Below are 12,926 nucleotides of genomic sequence, written 5' to 3' on the forward strand. Positions count from 1 at the left end.
CTCTTTACATCATCTAAAACTGAATCCACAACCCATATATTTACATGGTTTTCTTTGCAATTTCATATAACACTAGTGTCCTGATGACAAACCTGCAATCTTATTTAGGTGTCTATGATTAAATTTATAACCCCTTGAATTTCAGGATGGGCTTCAATGCCCATGAAATTACCATTTTAAATAAGATCTACAGGTCTCTCTATTATCTCTATTATCCAGCGCACTCTGGTTTAGCAACATCTGTGGTCCGGCATGAATTTAGTTAGTTGGATGTCCACTCATCCTGGGTGTGGCTATATTTCTCACAGTCCATAAAGTTTGGTTACAGCCACCAGTCCTGGCTCTCAGTACTATGTGCTGTTGTTTAGCTCTAATTTTGCCCTAAATGTCTTCTAAGAGCCCACTAAGCAGTGGAAGTGTTGGTAATGCTGCTAGAAAATATTGACCTTCCATGGTTTGGAAATTCTCTGGTTTGGCATTGGTCATGTCCCAAGGGTGCCAGACTAGAGAGCTTCCACCTAAACCATAAACAATTCTGATTGGCTGTGGCTGCAATGATATATACTTTATAATAGCCTGAATAACAGAAGAGCCCGGTAGCAGCTGGAGTCATGTTTTGAAATGGTCTAAAAAGCGTTATTAGTTCCTTGCTTCTCTAAAAGCAAGTACCTAGTAGGTATGAAAGGCGATGGAGGTTAGTTCTTATGCACTTTCCATTTTTTGATACTTATGTGACACTTATGAGGAAGCTTTTAACAGCAAATGCTGGTTAACATTTTTTTTGGTCAGATTTTCCATTATTGACCCATTTTTAAAAAATGATTGATCCAGAGAGAGATCTGGTGTAACAGGTGGGTTTTAGTAGGTTTATGGGCTAATTGTTAGCTATAGTTCAATTTAATAATGAAACAATCATGCACTGTTTTTGAAGGCACTGTGTGTGACTGGATGCACTGGAACGTGATTAATCAAGGACAATACACTAAAAACCTTTTTCCTCAAAACTTTTCTACCTATGGAATACATATGGGCCATTTGCAGAGAGACATACACTTATAGGTAAAAGTAAAGTACAAAGTACCTTGTCCTAAAATAGCCAGTGCAAATGGGCCTCTTAAGCCAATTTCCTTTTCTCCATATTATACTCAAAATAGTTTACATCCCTAAACGTTGCAAAAAATTATTTTGATGTGTCTCCATCTATACCACTGCATTTGTGACCTCTGCTTTTCACAAGTTTCTATCAGTATGTTATACCCAAATAATTCCCCTCATTCTAATTAACCCCAGTCCATTATATGCATTTTTCTCTCCTTGCTTCCATTTTTCACAGTAGCCTAGGTAAATGATTAGCTTATTTCAATCCTGCATTTATATCTGCTCCTCATGATAGCTGGCTACTTGCCATTACTCGAGCTTATTTTTATTTTTTTTCTTTCTCATAGCTCACCTAGAAATAATTTGGCATTTTTTCTCACCACCTTATTCTAATCCTCTTTCACCTAAATTTCCAGACATTCATAATCAGAATGCAGTAGACAATTCCTGCTGATCTTTTCAGCATTTTTACAACCTGAATACAGTGGAAACTTGAGAAATGGGAAATCTTAGTTGAAATAAAAAATGGTACTTTTCCCTCTCAGTGTTATCAGGTCTAAAACTTAAAGAGGTTTTCTTTGTGTTTCTGCATGCAGGAAGTACATTCATTTGACATTTCCAGGTTAGTGTTCTATTTGTATGTAATCTTATGGTTCACTAGTAGGTTATTCTCTGTCTGTCCAGGCTTTCATTTAAAGAGGATTCACTATATTTCTTTACATGCTTTTGTCTAGCTATGCGGAAAAGATAGCCTTTCAAAGGTTTCTACTATTGACACTGGTTTTATGAGGGTTCCAATGTACAACCAAACATTTGGAGCCCTTCAGTTCAAATATTGCATCATTTGTTTGTACATTATATTGATATTTACATTTCTAAAGGATATTGCAGCCCTGGATTTCTATTTTCAAAAGAGGAAATGCAAAAGCTTTTGAAAGTAATCTGGATGCGTTTTTTTCAGGGAAAAAAACCCCTTTTTCAAGGGGGGGGAAGGGAAAAAACTGCATAAACCTCATTTTTAAACGGAAAAGTGATTTTTTTTTTTTTAAAAAAGGGGTTTTCCTCACCCAAAAATGTCCAGACTACTTTCACTTTCAAAAGCTCTGCTTTCAAAAGTGAGATCAGAAGAAGATATATAAATTCCTGGGGTTCTAGGAAATTCTATCCTCTTTCGAAAATAGAGCGTAGTCTAGCCATAGCCTTAGACTGACTTGGGCTATATACCTGTGATCTTGGGGAAGAATTCCTCTTACTCATTTATTACCCAGGCCTTGAGCTCATGCGTGCAAAAGGAACAGTTCCCACTTATTCCCCATAAAGATAAAGTAGGCAGGGGTGGGCAACCTGCAGCCCATCGGGGTTCTATGTATGGCCCATGAGACATTTTGTTTACCACTGACCATGCACAGGGTTGCCAGATTCTCCTGGTTTCGGTCCATGTAGGCTTTTTTCCTATCAGTGTTACTAATGTGACATGCACATGAAGTGAGGTGTATGCTGAATTTACGCAGCATTGTGAGATCTGTGCTCTCCCTCTGCAACCAATCAAAGTGGGGTTACTACAGTTCAATCAGCACTCCATGCATTCTAGGTATACAAGCACAGTGAGCAAAACTTCTCTATCTCAGGAGACCATCTTGGTTACAACAATCCTTCAGCCCACTGGGATGAAGGAGAGCCACTCATGGCCCGCTCACTAGCCTAGGTTGCCCTCACTGGTGCACACTGAGTGACACTGGCAGGATGCAGTTACCCACAGACACTCAGGAGCACCTGCATACTAGTGGCTGTGAGGATCTAAGTTCCTAGCAGTAAGGAATTACAGGACAAGGGATGCCACAGCCCCATACCAGTCTGAATAATACCTTGGAATGTCACACCTAGTGGTTAGGGCACTCGCCTGTAAAATGTGGGAGATTCAAAGTCAAGTCCCTGCTCCAATAAATATGAAAATATGACCCCATGTTAGAGTAATCCATAGACCAGTTGCCATGTTACTTTATCACAATATGGGAGTTGCAGAATCAAATTTGTTCTTATCATGCAGAGGGGAGAATTGAGCTTGGGTCTTCTATATTCCAGGTGAGTACCCTAATTGGTATTCTAAGGGTATAGAAGAGCTCTTTTTTTTTCTCCCTGTGGTGTAGTCGTCTTTTGCTTTTATGCGTTGAAATGAAATCTTTCATTCCATTTAATGAGTTGTGGGTTTGTTTGTTTTTGATGTTCTGACTTACTGAAAAATTCCAGTGTTGGTTCAACCCAAAACCAAAGATATTTATTTTTTAAATTTTGTGGAGTTGCCAGTTTACCATTTTATGCAGTCACTTCTATTCTGAAATTGAAGGATGTGCAAGCTTCCTGAAAATTGTTGTGACTTTATGTTCTAACTGCTTGATGATTGTTGCAGTGCTATTTAATTACCAAGGGGTTAAATTGGACATGGGTCAGGCTGGCAGGATGGGAGAAATAAACTTCAGACAGCACTGTTCAGAATTTTTTCCTCTGACTGTGCTGAGTTGAAAATATTCACTTGACACATGGGGTTGGAAAATCCAAGTGGGAAACTGAAACATAGAACTCAGGGGGAAGGCAGAGGGAGGGAGAATGACTGCACCAAGCAGTCAGTCAGATTGTCCCCAAAAGCCAAGGGTGGGGGTATTTAGAATAAAACTGGACCTACTTAAGCTTTAGTTAAGATAGATGTGTGAAGACTGTATCTTTTTTTTTCTTGCTCTTTGGGGTTCCATTTGTTGAGCTATACAAAATAAAGTAGTTTGAAAGCTAGATTGGGTCACCATGTTCAAGCTAGTCTCCTCCTAAGAAGGAAGTTTTCAAGGACAGCCTTGTTCAGTTGGCCTTCTGAGCAATCACAGTTGGTCAACAGGGAGTTGGACCCTGGGAAACTGATCTAAAGAGTGGAAGAATCATAAGATCCTATCTCAGAAAGTAGAAGGCTTGAGGCCTTGAAGAGAGACTGAGTGGGGTTAAAGGTTAAGATAGCCCTGACCCATAATGCTGAGCTACCTACCCCTCAGAGGTCCTGTGAGGATTAATTCTAATAGTGTGTGTGTGTGTGTGTGTGTGTGTGAGATACCAACAGACCGTGGTAGTATGCAGGAGGAACTGAACCTGGAATCTCTGGAGCTTAGTGCATAAGCCTTTAATGCCAGCTGGCTATTAGCAAAAGCTGTAGAGCAGATTCATTATTCTCTCTGTAAGTGGCCTTAATGCCACTAGATGGGACACCCAGAAGCTATATCTGCACAATACTTTGATTAGAACCCTGAAACTCTAGGGAGACCAGCTCGTAATGCAAATTCTCAAGTTTTGGGAGTCCTTATCTCTAATTACGGCATTTATATAAGAGGGGAATATGTCTAAGTGTGTGTGTGTGTGTGTGTGTGTGTGTGTGTGTGTGTGTGTGTGTGTGCGCGTGCGCGCTTATCAATGTGTTTTTTAATTCCGTCTTTCCTCCCCCAACAGCTTTCTTATTTCTTTCCCGCTGTTAGCTTTATTTTTCCATTTGAAATAGTAGTGTGTGCATTTTCCAAGAGGTATAGATCTCAAAATCATGATCAGATTTTTTTCAACTTTTTTAAAAAAACAGCCGTGTTAAAAATATCCTGTATTTTTTTCATTGCTCAGGAAGTCATGCATTCTAAAGAAAAAATAAATGCTACTCCCCCACCCATCATGCAATAAAACCTTTTTTTAATTGGAATATTAAGAAAATATACCAATCAAATAGCTTCATGAAGATATGTATTACTTTCTTATGCAGGTGTCCATCCCTAAGCAAATTATTATTCAAGGCCATAAAAATGAAATTAACAGTTTGTGTAGTTCACTGGATTCCTGGAGCTCCGGTAATGACTGGACTTTTCTAGAACTGTGTCTGTTACATGTATTAGACAAGCCTGGACAAAATGACTTTGTACTTCTTTGGCACTTATTATTATCAATGCCCACCATCCAGCTTTTTCACTAACAGCATTCCAGCAGCTGGTTTCTCTGCAAAGTGTAAGATGCACAGTCAAATGAAGGCTGTTTTTTTTTTTTTAAGACCGTGTTATGGTTTCAACCCCTCTTCACCAATTTTCAAGTGACCGCCACAAACTAATGTTGCTTACAAAATAAATAAGCAGATGAGATACCATAGGTAAGGCTGAATTAGGACATGCAATTAACATGGGGGTAAAATCTTCTCACTGTAATGGTTGGAAAATAGTCTCTGGCTTTGGCACCCTCGCTCTGCAGAGAGCTATTCATATTTCCTTATTAAACTATCAGGAAATATTTAAAAGGGCATTTAAAAATGTTCCCTATCAATTTCATGTGTTGGATTTGTTTTTTCATCTTCTTAAATGACGACAGTCCTTTCAAACTCTTCTGAGAGATGAGAACTTTTAAGTAACAGATTGTTCCCTGTATGCAAAAAGAATCCAGCAGAACTCTGTTTGCTGGTACTACAAGGCACAACTACCTCCCTGTGAGCTGGAGAGCTGGGCTCTGTGGAGTCCAGTGGCTCCTAATGAAGGGCCCCTCCCTGAGGCTTAGAGTGTGAAGGGTAAAGGTTAGATGCAGTGGTGGAGCCAAGGGTAAGGCAAGAGAGCACAGATGCTAGTAATGGATCTCTGGAGCAGAGGTGGGTTGAGCACTGACTCTCCTGACTGAGGTACTGCCCACTGCTTTTATGACCTGGGCCAGGTGGGCAGCCCGATTTCCTGCTCCCATAGGCACTCTTTCCCTCCTCTGCCAGCTGCCATTGGCTTGGATGTACTACTCTATCTTGTGAGGATGGCTTTGGAAAATAATGAATTTATTCAGTGTCTAAAATAGGGATAATGATACTTTTCCTGTAAAGTGGTGTAAGTGTTGTGTAAGAATTAGGCGATAGTAATATCTCTGATGCAGTCAGATACTTGGGTGAGAGGGTCCATATATGTACCTGGAGAGATAGGTAGAAACAAAGGAAATAAGACAACATAGGCACTGACTCTGTGGATGTTCCAAGGCAGGAGCATATATGGAGGGAAAATTAGTGGGTGCAGAGAGCACCCACTGGCGCCAAGTTCTCCCAGTCTGCCCCCTTTCCTCCATACCTCTCATCTGCGGGTGGGCCTGCTTACCAACTCTTCCCCCGCCCTCTGAGGCCTTCCGGAGCATCACAAACAGCTGATTTGTGACATTCAGGAAGCTCCAGGAGGGAGGTGGAATGTGGATGGGAGCATAGGGGGAAGGAGTGGAATGGGGCAGAGCTGGGGCAAGAAGAGGTAGGCTTACGGTGGAAGGGGGATAAACACCCCCAGGCTGGAGGGGAAGTTGGCACCTATGCAAGACATAGTAGATGGAACTCTGTTGTGCTATCTTTAATAGGAATGCTGTTTAGTATCAGGATCAGCCCCATTACTATTGTGTAACTTATCCAATGCTGTATTGGCTGTGTTCCCCCTATATTTGGGGGAGAGGAAAAAACAGATGTAGAAGGGATGACATAGAATTTCTAACTCTTGTGCTATGTCTGTTCTGCAATTAGACACCTACTGTTGGTCTGTGACCGCTAACTTGTTCTCCAGGGGTTTTGGCTAAGGAGCTGTTTAATTGCAGAAGTTTCAGTTTGGGCTTCAGACCAAGCTCTGGGACCCTCACACCTTGCGATGTCCTAGAGCCCAAGCTCTAGCCGAAATCTGAACATCTAAGCCACAGCTAAACAGTCCTGAGTCTGAGTTAGCTGGCACACACCAGTAACAGCTTCCTAATTGCAGTGCAGACAGACCCCTGGCTATAAATTTCCTCTCTCATCAACTTCCTTGTTGCTCCAGATTAAATTACTTATTACTAACATGAATATGATTACAGTTAAACCCAGGCAAGATAAGGCAAACTCCTACAATTCAATCCAACATGTACACTTGTCCTATAGTTTAGTGTTTTTTTCTTTTTACTTCAGTTTTGGCACTTGATAGAATATTGTACAAAAGGGGTTGCAGCTTTTTTTTTTTTTTTTTTTACTTTAATTCAAAAACACAGCCGAACACCTCTAATCTTTGGTTAGAAGATTGTTTGGGGCTCTTTATATAACAAGAATTTAGGCACCATAATCCTCTGCAGAAGTGTTATGCAGAATATAATTTATATTGTAAAGTGAAGAATTTCTTGAATTTACCCAGTTCTGAGATTTCTGGTTTGATTTGACTTTATTTGAAATCTTTCACTGTTGTGGTGTTTTTTTTAATACTGGTCATTAACAACATTTTCAAAGTGTGTGCATACAGCACATTTTATACTTACAGTGGTAAAATAATTTTTCTATCCTGAAAGAAGCCTTCATAGATAAAACCCAGTGCTTAATTTGTGCCGGGGCTGAGCCCTTGTACCACTTGGTGTGGCAGTTGAAAGCCCTGGGACTTCTGGTTTTTCTGCATAAGTTAGGAATGTGTTTTAAAAAAAAATTGCTTGAGCCCCAACACATCTTTCGTTACCAGTTAAGCAGTAGATCTGGCCAGTTTCTGGAATGTCTGTGTGTAGCTCATACCGACCAATTATGTATTAAAAGAAGAAACCTTCCCACAAAACTTCTCATTTGGGCAAATTATTCAGGTTAAAAGTTTACATTTCAAACTTTATTGGACCTCTAAAGGTCCTCAGCCATTACACATTTGCAGTAATGGAGTAAGCCTAATTCTCACTGGGAGTCCTGAATGGGGTATGAAGAGAATATTGGCAAGAGAATTTCAAGAGAATATTGGCAAGGGGAATGTCAACATTGGTCCTATTAGGAACTCTGAGAACTGCAGTCTGGGCAGATCAGCCTGTGCTCAATGCTTTGCTAGATGGGAAACGTAGTTTAAAGGCTCCTGATTCAGCAGCGCATCCATAGTGAGGAAACAGGGCAGCTCTTGTTTAAATCCCATTGGTTTTGCAGAAGAGGGATGGATGCTGCAATGTTTTGATTCGTAGAGCCTCATTTGGCAAAATCTGTGATATTTATCAGCATTAAGGGCCAGATCTTTTGATTTGCTAAGCACCTGGAGTGCCCTGGCAGTGTGGCCTTATGTTACCTACAGGAATAGCAAGTTGCATCCTCTCCCAGTGTTCTGAAGATGTGGTGGATATTACTTCATGTCAGTGCCCATTACTACTGTACAGCAATCAAGTCAGCATTCCTACCTGTACTCCTAGTCTCACCCTTGACACTCATCGTCAAGCTTGTTAGTGTGAACTGATATCATCATGACACTTAAAGGAAAGTAGGGCAAATATAGTATTAGGGTGGCCCTGGAGTTCTTCCTCAGTTGCTGAAAGGAGCTGAAGATAGTGCTGAAGAAATGGACCCTTTTATATGATGGCTTTTTCTTGTATTTTTAATGCACTAATAATTACTCTTTTGTGGAAGATGCATACTGTACTTGTTTTAGCATTTATAAATGGTACAGGTTAAGTCTATTTCTTGACACTAGACATTGAGTTACTAATGAGGCTTAAATTTTTATGCGACTAATGCTTTATACACTAAATTTCATGTTGCCTTAATCTCACTGCTTCAGTCAATTACAGTGTACTTTTTTTACTATGTTTGAATCTGCCAAGACCCGTGGCAAGAGATTCAGGACAGGTTGTGCAGCACCTGTATGCAGGTGCATGAGCTGAGGTAGAATGGATTCAACACAATTACTGTTTGTCTAAATTTTCTATTGCATATTGCATTTTTAGTAGACATTTGGAGACTAAAATATTTTTATTTCAGACCTTGTTTTTCAATATAAAAATTAATATTCACAGAAAGCAGACATTTCTCTTACAGAAGTTTGTGTAGTCACAACCCCACTTTCCTTGTAAACAGTTGCAATGGAAATAATTCAACCAACCTTAAACATGGAGTGTCAGGGCCAGATCCTGATCACAAGTGACATGCCGCTGCAATAGAAGTAAATTATGATAATGGTGGAGGATAAAAGTAGTCTTTAAATTTAATTTTGGAGGTAAACATCTTCTTCTGTGTTAGCTATATACATCTGCTTCCAACACACACAAAAAGCAGTGGATTCATTCTTCTTCAGTCAGAAGTTCCTTGGCTCTGTGAGGTAATGTTTCCCCTCTACAAAAGATTTGTTTCTTGTTTAAGACTTGTAGAGATGTTTATTGCTGCGCTGTGGTATGTGCTATGCCTCCTCTGTCCTCAGCAAGAATGGATAAAGAACTCCACGTTCACTGAGATTCTTTTCATACCCTTTCATCTTTCAAAACATAAACAAAAAATCCCATATCATGCAAACAGCAGTAACTGAGGATCGCTTCATTTTGAAAGGTAAAGATAATAGATGCGAAGCAGGAAGGGATGGATAGACGCTTGCTTTGATGTCACAAGCTCTGCCATAAACTATGAAGAAAGCGGAAGAAGAGAGTCTGGTACCAGAGATCAAATGTTCAGCTTCGAAGTCTCTCCACACATGTGGCCACACTATGGTAATAGGTTACCTGAAGTAAAAGCTAAGCTAGTAATACAAAGATATTGTAAGTTATGTTAGGAGAGATTGAAAGGCACAGCAGCAGCCCATCTTGTACATGTACTTAACACTGTTGGTCATATGTATTGGAACTAATAAACATACCCATCCGGTGTACGCAGTGAAATTGCAAGATTTAAATTAAGCAGAACATCTAATCCTAATGGCAAATATTTCTAATCCTAATGGCAAATATTTAATGCCGTCAATCCCAAAATAAATGAGAAATGGGGACCCAATTAAAAACAAACTTGAAGCAAATTCTGCTCTCATCCTACAGGGCTGAGCTAGGACTGTTTGTTCCGGGACAATCAAGAGTGGAAAGTATTTGCACAAGGGGCTGACTTGTGCTAGATTAATGTGCATCACCCATCAGCATGTAGTTTCTGTCTTGTCTTAGAAGAACTGGGGCTACTATGATACAAATAATTTATGCTCTGCCATGAGCGTGGATGACACATAGAAGAAAAAGAGGAAGTTCCTGTTCAAAGAATTATAATCTAAATTAAATTAGAGTTGCCTGCTTGATCCCCATTGATTTGTTGATTATAGCTTTTCTGTTCTTACGCATTTTTCTTGCCACAGGATGAGGATAAGAGGGAGACTGTCACCTGACAGATGTTCGTCTCACCACCTAATGTACTAAGCTGGAAGGCACGTGTATACTCTAGGGATAAGGGTGATTACGAGAACTTGCATAGAACTCTGTGTACAAATATCCTGTGGATTGCTTATGAAATGTGTGCTGCAGCTACTTGTTTAAATGTCATGATTACTGTAATTGGACACCTAAGTTGAAGGAGAGAGCTAGCTGAACATCTTCTGACTGAAAATGCAGATTTGATATAATTGGGATGTTTGAGAGGAGCATGTCAGTTCTGTCAACTTTGATGGAAACTATGCAAGTAAGCAAGCCAGAGCAGGACTGATAGTCCATCTGGCACTTTATAATCACCAGGCTTTTCAGCTCCCCCAGCTCCAAACTGTGTTGGCTGCCAAGGAGCCCCAGGGATACCTAGCTACAGGGCCAGGAAGCTATGTATTGATTTGTCATCATGGAAATTATTTTAAAAAATTGCATTTGATTTTTTTTATTTAATTTTTTTCTGGCCTCCCCCCCCCCCCCCAATTTGGAACAATAAACCTTGTGGAAATGCAGAATTTTCCACAGGACAGACATTCCAGTTCTTGCACTACATCTATTGAAGTGACAGTGGGCACTTTACCTCTATTGCAAGTACTTGACTCTCTGATTGGATAATCTGGCTAAGGTAGATAAACGTCTTCTGCCTGAAATTTTCATTTCAAATGAATTTTTTTCAAGCTAACTTGATAGTGACAGGTCTAAAATTTGTTCTGCAAATATTTCAGTGATTAAAACTTTATAGCACATTGCATGGGGCTAAAACTAACTCTGTTTCCATCCAAGTGAAAAACAAATATTAGGTATCATTTCAGTCTCACCTTTTGGGGTGCTAAGGAATGGTGATGTGTATAAGTCTTGTGCTGGTCCTCTACATAGGAGTGTATTTTTCCAAGGTCTAAAACAAGCTTGAGTACTGATAAATGTTTGGGGAAAATGAGGGCAGGGGAGACAATAAAAGCGATAGCAAAAAGCTCATGTACCCAGTTGCTTTGATAAGTAATGGGCATGATTTCAATGAAACTATGAACCAGAGCAGAATTTGTAATAGACACTCAGTAAAGAATAAATCTATAGACTTTCAGCTACTTATTCAAATCTGATTTATGTAGTGCTTGAAATTCAGCAACATTAAAGTTAACCTTAATATATGGGACCATCAGGAGAAGGAAAACGTGCGCTATGGTTGGAAAGAGAGGGCACCATGATTAAATTAATATGATTCCAGTCTCCAGAGAATCACAGAGAAAGCCTTCCTTCTCTGTGTGATATGCATTACATGTCTGGGGCACAAGTTACAAAGGTATAGTGGTAATGATATGATGAATATAGGTGCCAAAATGTTTCTTGCATATAATTCTTAATGTGTACTTTATCTTATGAGAAACTGTTACAATTGAAGACCGCTGTGATTCTGACTGCAGTACACGAGCAAATGACACTATAGTGCATGTATCTTTCAGCTTTTGAAAAACACTAAGCAGTTCTGGAGGGGGAAAGTACTTTTTAGAACATTCCATGTAATCTTTTGCTTCAGAAACAGATTTTAGGTCAAAGGCAGTTTGTCAGTCTTATTATGCCTTTGGTTAAGTTCTAAAATTCATAATCTTCTATCTACCTGAGTTTGTTGTACTAGTGCTATCTAACACCATGCTTCAGTCTGGTAGCTGATATCAAGTGCCAATTTTGCAGACAATTTCTAAATGGGTTGCAGGATTCATTTCTCAAATTTGTGACACTTCCATCAATCCTATCCATTTTAACAAGGTCATTCCATGATTCCTCATCTTAACTTTGGGTCAGGCAGCTTTTTTTCTCACCTTGTTGGGTTTCTTTTCTGGAGGATGTATTTGTGTAAGCAAAAAGATATTCGGTGTTCAAGTTTCAAAAATTAAGAGCTTGTCTGCAGTGGGGATTTATCCAAATTCTAGCAGTTGGTGGCCATCCATATTGAAGTTGCCCCTATTCAAGGTTCAACAAGGAAAGGGTTGGTTCCAGCAATGGGGCTTAGAAATCATTATATACTCCAAATTTACCACTTTGCTTGTGCACGTTCATGGAGGAACTTCTGCCCCACTGAAGTTAGTGACAATACTTCCATTGATTTCATTGGGCTAGGATTTTACCCTGTGGAGCTTGAACTGGCTTTGCTACAGCAGTGACTGGAGTCCAGCTGCTGGAACCGGAATCCAAATCCCAGCAGGAGACAAAGCCTAACCAGTGGAGATCTCTGATGCTGTCCCATGGCATAAAACCCAGGCATTCTAGATTGATGCTTGTGCCTCCAGAGTGACAAGCCATACTTTGAAACACATCCTGAGTCTGCTAAAATAACAGACCAGCTTGGGAAATTATGTAATCTAAACAACCCCTCTTCTCCCCCCCCCCAAAAAAAACTCTCTATGGCTGGTTAGAGGAAGCCAGAGCTAAGCAGTGAGCTGAAATTTCCCCTGTATGCAGGGAGAATTGCATGTTTGTATTTAGTCACTTTTACTGCCCACTCCTTGCTTGCGTTCACAAAAATAACTGGGATCAAAAACAAGGTGGAGGAATTATTAGCAAACCAGTGACTTGTTTTTAAGATGGTCAGGAAAGACAGTGCTGGGATGTATGCAGAGATGGGGAGCACAACTGTAACCTCCAAAGAACTGAGTCTAATACACATCCAGCTAAAGAAC

Source organism: Pelodiscus sinensis, chromosome 10 (assembly GCF_052426305.1).
Source record: "Pelodiscus sinensis isolate ZL-2025 chromosome 10, ASM5242630v1, whole genome shotgun sequence".
In the NCBI taxonomy this organism is placed as follows: Eukaryota; Metazoa; Chordata; order Testudines; family Trionychidae; genus Pelodiscus; species Pelodiscus sinensis.